Source organism: Gadus macrocephalus, chromosome 7, assembly GCF_031168955.1.
Source record: "Gadus macrocephalus chromosome 7, ASM3116895v1".
NCBI lineage: Eukaryota > Metazoa > Chordata > Actinopteri > Gadiformes > Gadidae > Gadus > Gadus macrocephalus.
Window position 1 is genome coordinate 16,862,802 of NC_082388.1, and position 14,831 is coordinate 16,877,632.

A 14,831-nucleotide genomic window follows, 5' to 3' on the forward strand; every position below is an offset into this window, starting at 1 on the left:
CACAGACGACGATCTCAATGTTCCCATTGACCGCTATTCCGATCACCACACAGGTGGAATTGTTCAAAAACTAGGCGAAAATGCCCTCCGTTTAAGACCATTTGAATTTAGTAGCCGACATGCGACCTAATTGTCTCCGGATCGTGGAGGTGAAAGGGAGAACGGTATAGACAGGAAGATAGAGGAGAGATCAGACGATCTGGAAAACAAATCAATGTTGCATTGCATTTGTCAAGGATTTCAGATCCCAGTTGGTTGTGTGCGTGTGTCTATACGTTATTGGATCTAGTGTTTGAGAAATCTAATCTTGCTCACGGTCAAGCCAGATGTGTATGCCTACTGTAAAATGCACATCAATCAATGATTGAGGAAATGGATAGCCCCACAGTTGAGAGAGCAATGTCCCCAGCGTTTCTCATTGTGATGCCATTAAGGCTAAATGAGCAACACAAGTGTTACGAGACACTAGGGGGTGGGGGGGAGAGGAAGCAAGTGTCAATGTCAGAACGCATCTTCAGCAAAGTGCTAACAGTATATTTTCCTCAAATAAGTCACATGGACGAGCGTCATATGCTGTCTGGTTTTCCGAGCAGAGCCAGACCTCACGTTCTACTCGCCGTGATCTCCCGAATACTTAAACACGCAGGTTACGTCAACGTCGATACCTTTACAATTGCCCTACGTGGAAACTTAATTACTACCTTACACTACGCACACACAGACGCAGACTATAAGCTTAACATGTGAAAAAACTTGAAATAAGTCATGTTTTCCGATAAAGAATAATTCAAATCATTTCACACTTGAGCGCGCGCTGATGCACATTGCAACTTGTCTGCCCGCGCGATAGTTTCCGACTCCTCGCCACACTGTAACTTGACATGGGGTTGAACAGGGACAGCAAACAGTGGCTGACATCAATTCTTCCCCAAAAAAAACGTCAACATCGTGAATGAAAGTACACACACAAAATACGCGTTAACAACATGCAGGAGAAGCAGCTCTGTCAATTTGCTGCGTGCCCGTATCTTTTGGACTCACCTCGTAAGTTGCACGTTTTGATTCCTGTATGTGGTTATGGGGGCTACAGCGTAGTAACGCAGTTCGCAGTAGCCGCTCTCACACACGCACTAACTCCTTTCTTCTTTAGGGTGAGCGAATCAACACGGCGGTGACGTCAACGGAGAGAGAGTCAGCCGGCGCTGTCTTGAATCCGTGGACTGCGAAAGTGAGACACCTAGGGGGCTATCATCTCATCTTAAAATGTGTACATTATGGCAATTAGAGCGTGCCCACGTGTATATTCAATATGGATATTGTTATCCTGGCTACCGGGCTCTTCCTCTGCCAAGATAAAAAAAAACGTCAACAAGACACAATTGAACGAATATCCCATACACAATACATTTTGTTAGGGAATATTATTGCTTTGTTGAATTGTAATGTTAAAGATTATTTTTTATTGATGGACTAAGTTATTATGGAGCATATAGGCTAACATACAGGAAAATACTAATTTGGCTTTTTAGCTTTTTAAAAATCGGTGTAAATATCCAACTGATTACATGTGTAAGTTATCAACCCAGAGACAATCTACTTTCTGCATAGCTGTTGCCTTCAAAAATCATTAAGCTAATTATTCTTCCTTCTCATCCTGATAGCCTAGCTGCAATGCTCTATTTGAACAGTGTGCTTGTGAATGAGATACGGGGGGCCTTTGAGTTCACACAGATTATCACCCAATGACTCCATTAGGCCTATCAGTGACCGTGTTCACAACTTCCAAAACCTTTGACATTAGAATGTATTGTACACTGCGCATAAAAGCGTTTGCATAATGATAAGACCATTTACTCAGCATCCAAATAACCAACCCCGGGGCCCTGGAATTCCAATAACTCCTGAAAGAGGAACCAAACATAAAAATAAAACAACACAGGCAGCACCGCCCCCGAAAAAAAAAAAAAACTAACACGAAACTGGTTATTCAAATAACTGTGATTTTATTGGCATACAATGGTGGCAAGTGATGTCCCTTCTGTTATATGATAGTACTTTATTGACGGGTATGAACTGCAATGGGTGCTGTGTTCGTCATGTGGTTCAACTTTTTTCAAACCAGCAGAAGTGCACCAAACAAGGAAGGGGCTGTAATTATCTTTTCCTGGTTTGCTCATGCAGGAAGAGTCCTTTATCTGCCATGCAAACTATGGATGATTGTGACTTATGGTTTCAAAAACGAATAGTTAGTGGGCAGGAAGAGATGACTGAGATCTTTATTTTATAACAGAGAAGGACATCACTAATGCCACAATGTAGAGTTTTATGTACAGTTTGTCAGGGGTTGACCCCAGGAAGATTAGCTGATTGCCATGGCATCAGCTAATTGGGATCCTTCAAATGAACAAATAAACACATCTTGAATATTAAAGAATAACAAAATACAACAGATGTCCGGGACCGTCCAGCATGTATAGAAACTTTCTCTAGGCCTCCCATATCATGGCTTTGCGAACCTTAACAGAATTTTCCTCTTTATTCTTCTCTGCTCTTTATTTTCCCTGATCCGCTGAAACCATTGTGAACACGTTGCTCTGATTATTATATTTTGGTCTATGACATGTAATCAGGATCGTATTTATTTTGTAACAGAGCAGGAGCAGCCCATTTTGCATGCACCTACATAGCCTGTGGCCTGTGACCAAAAAAAGCCTAGTGTTGATGCTTCTCATGCTAAGCAAGTGACAGCAAACACAGCTCACTGTTCCTCCAATGTGAACTGAATATTAAATTGAACTATATTTAATTTATTTTCATATGACATACTCCTATATAAGAAAATGTGATTCCACCACCTGCAGTACGCAAGTAGATGTATACAGATTGTCGTCACCCAGTGATTCAATGAGCTATATACATTTTATTTTTGCAAGATACTGCAAGATATCCCTTTACTGTCGACAATGTGATGATTAATTGACAGGTCTCATCATTAGCTGTGGGTATTACTATTAGGCAGTAAGGCTAAATGATAATGATAAGCAATGGTGTTGGAAGGAGCCAGAGAGATTTTAGAGAGAGGGGGAAATCTTCTTTCAACTTCTAAAATTCAGTGCGGCTCTTGGATTTTTTTGTTGGATTAATCCAAGCAAGGATCATAGAGTGCTTCATCACCTTTGAGCCCCGTGGCGGGCAGGCTTTGTGCCGGTTTACCCAGGGATGAAGAAAAAGGCACTGCCTTAATCTGGCAATAATCCAGCACCCCCTCTCTCACTCCTTCAACCTTTTACTGAAGGGAATAGAAGGAACCCATCCCAAATCATATTTAGTGGCACATTTCAAAACAACAGCAGTCACTGTTTAGGGAGGTAGCAGTGATTTGTACAAGCGATGGCAGTCTTTACTAATGAGCATAGACCCCTTGTCCCTGTCATTATACAGTATCAATTTGTGATAATATGACACATGACCATAGTACAATTATTATATAAATTATTTCACTGTAGGCGTGTACACCTGGAGTAGTATCATTAGCAATGTTATCAGCATGATAGCTGCCTTACTGCATTCATAATAGCCTTCATTATTTACACTAATGAGAAGTTCTACGATCCCAAACTATTGGGCTAATAACAGCGATAAGGACTAAACTTAACACTGCTGTGTAGTAATTAGTACTTTCTGAATTATAAAACACCATGTGTAGCTTGAGCCCAAGGAGGTGCACAGATAGGAAGAATAAGTAGCGCAAACACAACAAACCAAACACACAAGTATGCATGACCTGAGAACGCTGAGGCCACGGAGTGTGTGAGCGTACAGTAAATGCCTTCCGGAGAGCTGTCATTAGAATGGGCTGCTTGCTCTCTAGCTATCTTGCAGAATGTGTAAATACTTCAGCTTGAAACTCGAGAGCTCAGAGATGGTGAGAGAGGTTGTTGTTGGTGTAGCCTTGTGCAATGTGAAAGGTTGCAAAACCCTTCCCATCTGAGGAATGGTAAATAGGCTCCACACAAACAAGTCAATGGTCCTTTAAAAAATGAAACATCGCTGGAACTTTATCTTTGATGCATCTTAAAATAAAAGTGACTCGTTGTTATTTGTTTGTTTTTGTTTATAGTTCTCGAACATAGAAGGCCACTTGGAAGGCTGGGGAAAGGTTGGAAAATAGTGATATTAAAATGTTGAGACACGTTGTAAAGTACATTGCTCAACAACCCCCCTGCCCCCCCCCATCCCAGCCCCCCCCCAAAAAAGTAAAGTTTGCTATTGTCTGGTGTCCAATGCAGGCATGGCTTATGGGAGAGATGAAGTGGGGGGTAGGTAGGGCCCCACACAGTGGATCTTTGTCAAACTCTGTCCATACAGACGCACTGAATGGGCTCTTTTTACACTTGTGTAAACCTGGGGGGCGTCTCCAGCACTCAGGCCGCGCCTCCGCGACCCCTGACCCCCACCTCTGACCTCGGTTGGATTTTGGTCAGGAACAAACTTTTGGCTGGCCATGTGCTCAAGACAACTCTGATGGCAAAATAGGTCCTAGTTATCTACCTGTCCTGAATAATATAAGTGTGACACTGTCGGTTCATTATTAATAAGATAATAGATTAAACACTTTAACATGCCAGTCTGTTTTATAGTTTTCCTTTAAGATTTAGTTTTATTCCTCACACTAAATATCTCCAAATCATGAATCAAATTATTTCCTCACTAAAGATGTCCTTTTGTTGATGCTGCTGCTGTTTTCACAGCTCTTTTAATAGCCCTTCCAACACCTCCAGTTGGTAATCTGTGTGGCCCTGTGGCTATCCCCTGGTATTCAGTGTGTGTCCACCACTATTTGAAATCCGACTCTAAGTGACCCAGCGACCCTGCTCCGTACATTTGCCTAGTTACAGGTTTGCCCTGTCCCATGCACCGGGCTGTCTAATCTCAAAGAATGGCCAAGCCTTTGCTTCGGGTTAATGGGTGAAATGGCTGTGTTGACCTAGGTGTTTTATTTACCCAATGCCTATTTACCCCTCCATTCCAAAGACATCACCTGCGGCACTCATAAGGACGGACCACAGAGGTTAAGAGAATCCCTTTGGATCAATAAGATGTTTGTTTGTCTAGGCCAACAGAGATTGGCATTGCGACAATTCCGGTTTGTGCAGTGACTTTCAGGTGGAAAGTGCCATGAACCAAGCTACTTTTTAGCTGGATATGACAGGGTGGTATTATTTTAGAGGTGGTTGTGTAAGGCTGTGTACACACAGTCGGGAGGGGGATACGGGGGGGCTTTAATTAAAAAAAGCCTTAATTTTCGATTTATGCATTTAATGAATGTTCTGCCAGCGTGATCGCCGGGTTCAAACTCAATATATGCGTGTCTATAAATATGGATTAAATGGTCTTCCGCCAAGCATCCTCATTTTATTGATTCTATAATTAACTATTTAAATGATAAAATCAAGCTTTTATGAGTCTTTTAATAAGAAGCCGTGAACACTCCACTCACCACTGTGAGTCATCAAATGATCTTTCTGTTGGACTCTCAGCCTGTACTCAACAGAAGTGATCTAGGGACAACATTTTTATTCTAAGACATGACCTCTCACTGCACGTCATTGCGGTGCCCGTCTGGATGTCCTCTTTGTTATGAAAGTGCACTGCTTTTATTATACTATTGCTGACTTCAAGCAGCCCGGTCCACCACATCAAACCAAGATCTGTGCACCGCAGATCAATTTAACGTTTTGAATATACGGTAGTTTGAATTCCATCTAACGGTGTTGTTCCCATTCACACTAAATCAACCAGCCGTCTAACCAACTGACTAACCAACCAACCACTCAATCAAGCAGTTGACTTGTCAACTGACTAACCCACCAACTGACCAGCCCATGTTGACGATGGAAATTTGCTGATCAATAATTAATATATGTGCACCCCATTCGGAGGCTCAGACCGCCCTAGCACAGTTCTCCGGCTGTGTCATTTGTCTACAGTCTGAACAAATGAACAAATTAAATGTTCAGGCAGTGGAGGAGGAGCTCACACTGGGTTCACAAGTAGCAGATCAATCCTCCTTCACCAGCCTTTGTTTGCACTTGGGTACTTTTTATTTTATTTCAGTCTTTTTGGGGGCTATTAAAAGAGTTACGCAAGAGTGATTGCACTAGTGGCTTAAGTATGTGTGTGGCATGTGTGTGTGTGTGGGTCTGTGTGTGAGGGTGATTGGAGGTGTTAGGGGGCGGGGGGGGGGGGGGGGGGGTAAATAATCATTGACTTGCTGAGACAATGCATCAATTATTATTGACCTAGAGCAAAAGAATGAATTAGGAATACTTTGTTTTAAGAGATTTAAGATTGACATAGCAAGTAAATTGTAAAAACATTGTAAAAAAAAGTCAACATTATGCCATTCCTTGTAAATGTGACAAAAGCCCATCCCGACTATTTCTTATGGTTTGGCTACTTATTAGTCAAACATTTGTTTTTCAATTGTAACCAGTCAAACATGTAAAATAAAATCTTCAAGTACTTTTAAAAAATATAGATATTCTTCTATAATGGAATTGGCAAAGCGGCTCATTAACTCAGACTAAAATATCAAAGAGAAATTGTCATCATATTCATTTGATGAATATCTAAAATGAAGTTTGTAAATGTGACGTCCGTCCCTTAAATGGCATTGCTCATCCAACCAATAAAATAGAAAGACACACATGCAGAAACACCCACACAACAACCAAACCCTAAACCTAGGGGAGCATATAGATCGCACCTTCGCAATCTCGTTGGGTGTTGGGTCCAAATTTCCATGGGCTGATTCCCTACAGCGCTCTTCTCACTGATGGCTGTATTACCCTGAGTCCTCTCAGACTGGATTGAGAGAAGGTGACACCAGCCAAAAAAAGGTTACCCATTGCGACCCATCGCTGGGATGTAAAAACGACTGAAATGACGAATCTAGGAGGGTTATAAATTTAATTTCAAAATTTGGTATAGGGGATTAACCCCTTGAGATGCAGCATCCAAATAACAATAACCCCTTGAGATCTCCTTTTCAATCCCCTCGTTTAGGAAACCATCGAGAGACACGCCCTAGTCCGAGTCGAGAGGAGGATTCCGGTTCTGAGGGCAACAAGGTGGCCCTTGTGTTGACATGTGGATACGTTGAGAACAATCAGGTCAACTGCAACATTAATTATTTTACCCTTTACATAACCCCTTCAAGCAGCATTTGGATAAGACTTTCCCTTTAAATCCCGTTGTTAACATTGAATAAAGCAGTGCCTGCCAGTATATAATAATTATAATCAGCCAGCATAAAATCTCACACTGTAACACCTGTAATTTGTGTCTGACTGGCCACCACATGTGAAGCCACTGTTAAAGAGTAACATATTAAATGACGTATTATCAGTTAATGGAAACCAAATGAAAACTTGAATCAAAATTTAATTTTTTTTGTATATACTACTTCTTCGCATAGATATGTATTCAATTCAGTTTTGTAAATAATTTTGCAGGTATAGGCCTTCTATACAAATATTATGAATAAAGTTCATGCAATGATAAATACGCATATAATAGCTGTCTTTGAGCCCAGTTTGTCAGAAGATGTGTGTTTGTGTGTGTGTGTGTGTGTGTGTGTGTGTGTGTGTGTGTGTGTGTGTGTGTGTGTGTGTGTGTGTGTGTGTGTGTGTGTGTGTGTGTGTGTGTGTGTGTGTGTGTGTGTGTGTGTGTGTGTGTGTGTGTGTGTGTGTGTGTGTGCGCGCGCGCGCGTGTTCCGTTCCATATTCAAATTGGTGCAGAATCTGCACACACCTATATCATGCACTGTGTCTGGTAAGCTGCTGGTGATGGATCATAGATAGAAGAACACAGGAACGCAATGTGCTACTACATCACTTCCACTTAACACAAATGAACAGAGTTCTGTTCATTGACCAAATCAAGAACTACAGGGATGCCCTTGGAACCCAAAACTATATCTTTGAATATCCCTCGATGTTGACCTTGATGACATTAGATAATCTGAAATAATACATTAAATTGTAAATATTTCTTCAGCTCTTTAACCCTAACCCTTACCCGGAGGGTTTTGGCTGTATTTCATTTAAATCTTCAGTTTCTGCCTCCAAGTCTTTTGTCCTTTGGTTATCTATCTTCCTTGCCTTCCCTTTTTACACACACACATTAATGTGTTTGATGTGGACACATGAAGCCCCGGCTAATGAGGTCCAGGGGAGGGGGGGGTCGTCCTTTCCTTCACGGCCCTCTGACCACCTCTTTACGGCCCTCTCAGAGACCCCCGCCTGGAGAGGTGGCCAAACCAACACCCAAATCCCTCTAAAAAGGCGAATCCCTGCTATTACCATTCAGGCTGAACTATTTTAAGCGCTGCTTTCGTGTGTCTGTCTAACTATGAGGGCACCATGAAGGGGAGAGGTGGAGGGGGAGTGGGGCAGGGGCAAAAGCACATTCAATCAAGTTCTATCTTACAGAAGAAAAAAAAGGAGAAATGGAGGAAAAAAACTGTTGTGGGTGTGTTCATTTTTTGTTTCATGACCACAAGGAAAATTTGCTTTGCCCCCTATTCTACTGCGACAATAAACAGTCAGTGGGAGTCGCACGGATGGCCTTTGTGTTTGTGTGCTAATGTTTGCAGATGATGGGAAGCTATATTGTTAGACAGTGGTGACCTTTGACTGGTGCCATATGGATGGATGCTAATTGTATAGGCCCTTGCACCATATCTAACAGCCTAATGATTGACCGAGGGCCGGTGAGAGATAACTGAACACCATTTTAGATCCCGCAGTAAAACAGAGGGTTCCACCATATTAAGGGGATCAGAACATTTGACTGACTTTATGCATTTAAAATAAATATTAAAAAGAACATAAATATAAAATGATTTCGAAGAATGTCAATTTCCATGTACTGGGATTTTCCGTGATGGAATTCAGAATCTCTAATGTTAAAGAAAAATGACTTTTATTTGAGCAAATCAAGTAATTGCTTCATGTTTGTTTTTTTCTGTTGACGATAATGACAGGGGAAATAAATAGTAATCTAGGGGGAATGGCACATAGACTTTAAAATGCGTCAGTATGTAGACTTTAAGATGTGTTTGTGTGTAGACTTTTAGATGTGTTTGTGTGTAGACTTTAAGATGCGCGTGTGGCTAGCGTTCAAGATGTGTGTGTATGTGCGTGCTTGCCTACATCCAGCACCTCTGACCAGTACACTGTGAGGCAACAGCTGCCCGCCTTCCATCTGCACAAAAGAAAAGAGCCCACCCTTTCTCCTTCCCCTGATCCTTAATCCCCCCACCACCCCAGCACACAACACACACACACACACACACACACACACACACACACACACACACACACACACACACACACACACACACACACACACACACGTACACACACACACACACACACAAACCCACACACACACGCAAGCGCACACACACACACAGGGATACACACACACTCACACACAAATACAAACGCATGCAGGCATACACTAGCCAAACATGCCAAACAGCACACATGCATTACATAGCATGCGTAGCATTGGAGCTCAGCCCGTAAGGCCAAAATAATTCTTAAACACTCCTTGTAAAAGGTTTTGTTCACATACTTAACACACACACACACACACACACACACACACACACACACACACACACACACACACACACACACACACACACACACGTGTGCACAGACTCATAGATGCACACACGGACACACACACAAACATTGTATTCTCTATTGTTTTTTTTTTACTTCTACATTCTGCTTCCCCGCAGCGATGAGTGAAAGTGTCCAGCCCCTGTCTCTATAGTGCTTATCCAGCGGGCCGAGGGCCAAAACGACATAGTAATCATCTTACAGTGGCGGCCCTGGGAAACTAGAAAGGCTGGCTAGCCACAGGGAAGTTCCTTACAGCTAATCCTTTAGCTTATCTCTCCCTTCCCACCATATCTCCCTACTCTCCTTTTCTCTTTCTTTATTTCAATCGCTCACTCTCTTTCTCCCTTTCATTGTCAATAATATCCGTCAGGTAATCTCCCGAGAAAGGCCCCAGATGCCTTCGTGCTCCGGTCCGTCTTTATCCGTAAAATACCATTGTACAGACACGCAGCCTGTATATTTACGACATTGATCCAGCAGCTCTGTGTCGTTGTGAGAGAGAGCTATGATGTGAGATAAAGCTTACTCACCCAGCACACACAAACAGCACACAAAAGAAGGAGATGTTTGAAGTGGCTGGGTCTACATTTGCTTGAAAATCACTGCACACACCTCGTACGCTCTAATCTAAAGGAATTATTGATATCATGCATTCAATGTTGTCCGTGTTTTGTTATTCAATTTTGTTTTTTTTCTTCTGTAAATGAGATTAGCCCGAGGCTGTCATTCATCCACCTACATTGCTCTGTAATGACTGTTGCTTTGAATCCAACCCAAAAATCCAGAATATCTGAAATCCTTGCGAAAATGTAGGTTATGCCCTTTTGTTCAAAAGTACAAAAAATAAATACCATACTCCAAACAGAGTAGAGGGAAATTCTTCAATGTAAAAAAGGTTTTTCTGGCTGAATAGGTATATGGGGCTGTCTGGAAATAAATGACTAAGATGGTACTCAGAGGTAGCCTCTTGCGACCATCTCAATCTTGAGAGTTTGCATTTGGTTTCTCTCTGTAGATTGGACATGCCACAATCCAGCCTTTTCCAAAAAATATAAAATGCTAGGACCAACCAATAATAGAATAACGCCCAAGGAAAGGAGGAAACTACAGAGCAGTCAAATCTCAACTCAAAAATCAGAAATTGTCTGAATAATGCTGTTTAAAGATTAACAGAAATCTCCACGGAAGGCTTTCCACTGAGGAAAATAGGTTTTTGCTTTACTTCCTATGGGATTCGGCCAGAGCGAAGAGAGCCAGAACCTCATTCTGATTGGCTGGAGTTTTTGGCCACGGCAAGAATGATATTCATTGCAGAACTAAAGTTCAGAATGAGTATTGTGCATCAATTATCTCTACTCTAAAGAGATAACACCATACATCAGCTACATTTTAGCCTGTTCCCTGTCTGACCTGTATTCAGACTAGTGATGGGTCGTTCGCGACCGAATCAGTTCAAATGAACAAATCTTTAACAAGAACGAACCGAACTGATTCTTCTCTCTCGTTCGTCTCGTTCGTTCTCAGACTCGACTCCTCCCAGACCCACTAGTCGCTGACGCGCTGACTTGCTGTTCGTTCACTGACTGTGATTGGTGAAGGGGGAAGAGGCTTAGTGAGCGAGCGTACGATAATGTGATTCAATATCAGTGAAATGGTAAATGCATGCTGTCTTTGTACTTTCTGTGTCATGGCAGATTAATCAAATATTTGAATGTCTCGTCAATCTGTCTCGTTCTTTCATGGTTCGTTCTCCACCCGGGACCCCCACCATCATTGCTTTTTATCAAGTCTATTATCTTGCTGATATGTTAAACATCCAATAATCAACTACACCCCCCCCCCCCCCCCCCCCATCCCACTGCGTTTGGTTAAAGTTGTAATGTTGATTGATGACCGAATTCCATGATCGTTTGAGAATGGGAACGAGGGAGGGGCTGAGTCTGACTGACTCAGCTGAGAACCGTGCATTCCATGATTCGACTTATCGGAAACTCGACTGAAAGAACGCACATTCAAACAAACGATTCTGAATGACTCTTCTTGGTGAACTGACCAGCGCAAACTAAATCAAGGAAAACAATCATTGAATCCATCACTAGTTCAGACAGACACTTGTCTAGTAGCTTATACTCAGTGATCGAAATACATGCCATCTACTCCTCAAAGACAACTTCAAATCTCTGTGTTCTCGAATAAGCTGATTGCCTGCCAGTACATTGCGGCCAGTGAGCATGTCAAAACACTTAGCCATATAAAATCACACTGGCAGTATGGATCGATTGTGCTTGAGCACCACGACTTTTGATTCGGTCTCTTCATCAATCACCTTAGTGTTTATCAATCCTTTGACCAATCATATCCATCAAGAAAATCGGACATTCGTGAAAAATGCATTGAAAATTAGCCTGAACATGCAATCTGTGGAATTACAAATCAATGATAAAAATCAGCACATCATTAATAGTATCAATGTATATGAGTAACCATTCTTCAGGATCTTGCACTAAATCCCCCAAAACTTGACTGCACACCTATAGCTTTCCGAGACCTCGGGCATATTGCCACGACACAGGGGCATCTCCTGGGTGACTTCTTTGATGTGTTGGGACGACAACACATCATTCATTGGACACGATACAAAGCGAAATAAGTGGCACACGTGCTAAAAATAAATTGTTTGGTATGTATAGGCAGCCCAGGGACGAATTGACATTCTAACATGTCAAAGTCAAACCCTTGTGTACGTAAATTTACATAAATCTCCTCCTCTCTTTCTCTGTGTCTCATTCTCTCCCTCTCTCTCTAATGTACAGACAGCTGCCAACATTGTCTCAATGACATCATTCCGAAGTAAAAAAAAAAAGAAAATCTTGCAGCGCATCGAATTGACTATAATATTCATACCGTTCATGTGATTCTGATGACAGTAACGTCTAGTGTTGGCGTAGAAGTGTCAATGTTTTTTTAAAATGAATTGGGGAATTGCTGGTTCTTCTGGCACATGAGTCATATTCAGGATGTTCTTTCACAACAAAGTATATCCTACAGGAAGGAACATCGGCCTGACACAACAAATGTCACACCAAAAGATGATCAGAAAAACTGAAATGTTCAGTGAAACCCAAAAAACTAGGGGTGCTTTCAATGAGGTTACTAAAAATGTCTTTAAGCAGGCACGTCGATAGAAACCATGTACATTTCAACTTAAATCTATGTTTCAAATCAAACTATTTTCGCTTCTATAAAGTTTCATATTTTTTTTTTTTTTTTGCTACATAATTATTTAAAAAAGCAGTGTGTATAATCTTATTACGCCTAGCGGAACGGACTGGATGGAAATGAAATATAATGTTTATAAGATAGAACGACCGGGTCCTCTTCCACGGAGCCCTCCATTTTGCACCACGATGTAGCTACAGAGAGGTGTTTGAAATGTTTTATTATTAGCACTCTCTTAATTGAAAGCCATCACTTATAGTCGTATCGACTAAATAACTCAATACAAATTATAAACCTATCAAGGAACCTCAACACTGGACAATTGGCCACTCAATGCTATAATTTGGAATAGGTACTGGCACCTTACAGGCCACCCTAGTTCCTTCTACATCGTTAGAGAGGTGTATGTTTGTGTGTGTGTGTGTTTGTGATTGTATGTGTATGCCTCACCGCTAGATGCCACTAAATCCTATAAAATGCAACTTTAATATTCATAGAACTCGTGGACTTACTGATACAGCTGTCAACAGTTCCTAATCATGTACTTGATAACTCATTCAGCAGGGATCCACTGAAATTCTGAAAGTCTGACTCAAATGCATGCAGCGTAAGATAAGTACATATCCTGACTTTTCCATTGGTTGTGACCATGTGACCATGTAAAGGGCTGACTTCCTCTTTGGGGTGCCTTCCTGTTCTCTGCCCTGAGTCAGCAGAAATAGGTTCCAGGCCTTGCCAGGCCACAATGAAGAGGGCAATTAAGATGGATCATCTGCTATTGATGAACTGCTATTGATGAACGTCACAGTCGTCTTGAACACACAGTGATTTACATTTCTTCCGGATGCTTTGGATGACCCATTTTTCATAGCAATGGCACCGCCAAAGCCAATGTTGGGTGTTAGTAACCTGAGTGGAATGTGTGTGTGTGCGTGTGCGTGTGCGTGTGTGTGTGTGTGTGTGTGTGTGTGTGTGTGTGTGCGTGTGTGTGCCTGTGTATTCTTCCAAAAAACATCTCTTTGAGGTCCTTGTTCTAAAGTTAAAGAGGAAACAAATTATCGTATCTTCACCACATTATCGCCCTCCCAAAAATAAAATAGAAAACCCTGTCAATTATCGCATCAATCAGCCGGGCGAATGCTCTAAGAGAGACGAAGAGAGACAAAGCCAAATAATTGAGGTGGTCGTAATTGCAGTCCTTTCATGTGTCGACTACCTGCATGTGTCCTAACCCTCCATCTCTCTTGCTCTCTATCTCTCTCTTCTTCTCTATTTCCTCTATTTTTTTCCGCATGTCCGTTTGTTCTTTGGCCGCAGAACTACGGTGGCCAACAATGCAGCCAGCTGCGGCCACAAGCTGTGAGCAGAAGCTATTCATTTAAGAGGACTTTTTGTTCCGTCTAAGAAGTGGAGTGGGAAGTTATTTCTTTGAAGATACCCCACCCCTCCTATCCCCTAACCCCCCCACACACCCCCTCACCCCCTCACCCACCTTCAGCTTCTGAAGAATTGCTGATCAAAAACTTGAGGTTATTTGGGGAATTCGGGCCAAATTACCGCTTGTGTTGATTTGTATCATCTAGTGTCAACTTGGGAAGATACTTTTGGAAGTTTGTGGTATTTTGATCCTCTTGTTATATATTCAGTGTCTGGGATTGGAATAGGAAATTGAAGAATCTAATTAGAAAATTAGCATTCTATCCTTGATTGAACTGCTATTTAATTGACCTAAGTAGTAGTAGTAGTAGTAGAAGTAGTTGTTTAAGCAGTAGTAGCAGAAGTAGGCTGATAATTGCAAGCTTCTCTTGAATATATATGAAGGATATTTTGGCTGTGCCACCGCCCACAATCCGATGGAAAAGTGGAAAAGGCCGGGAAAAAGATTTTCCACTAACTTTATCTGAATTGTAT

At 41.8% G+C, this 14,831-nt stretch overlaps 1 protein-coding gene across 1 annotated transcript in view; it reads right to left on the reverse strand.

The window, feature by feature from the left end:
- Nucleotides 1-1,217, reverse strand: part of zbtb16a (zinc finger and BTB domain containing 16a) — a 94,558-nt gene extending 93,341 nt beyond the window's left edge. Inside the window, exon 1 of the mRNA XM_060057014.1 lies at nucleotides 1,042-1,217. The gene's annotated coding sequence lies outside the window, so the exon portion shown is untranslated. The remainder of the gene's footprint in view (nucleotides 1-1,041) is intronic.
- Between the last annotated feature and the right edge of the window lie 13,614 nt (nucleotides 1,218-14,831).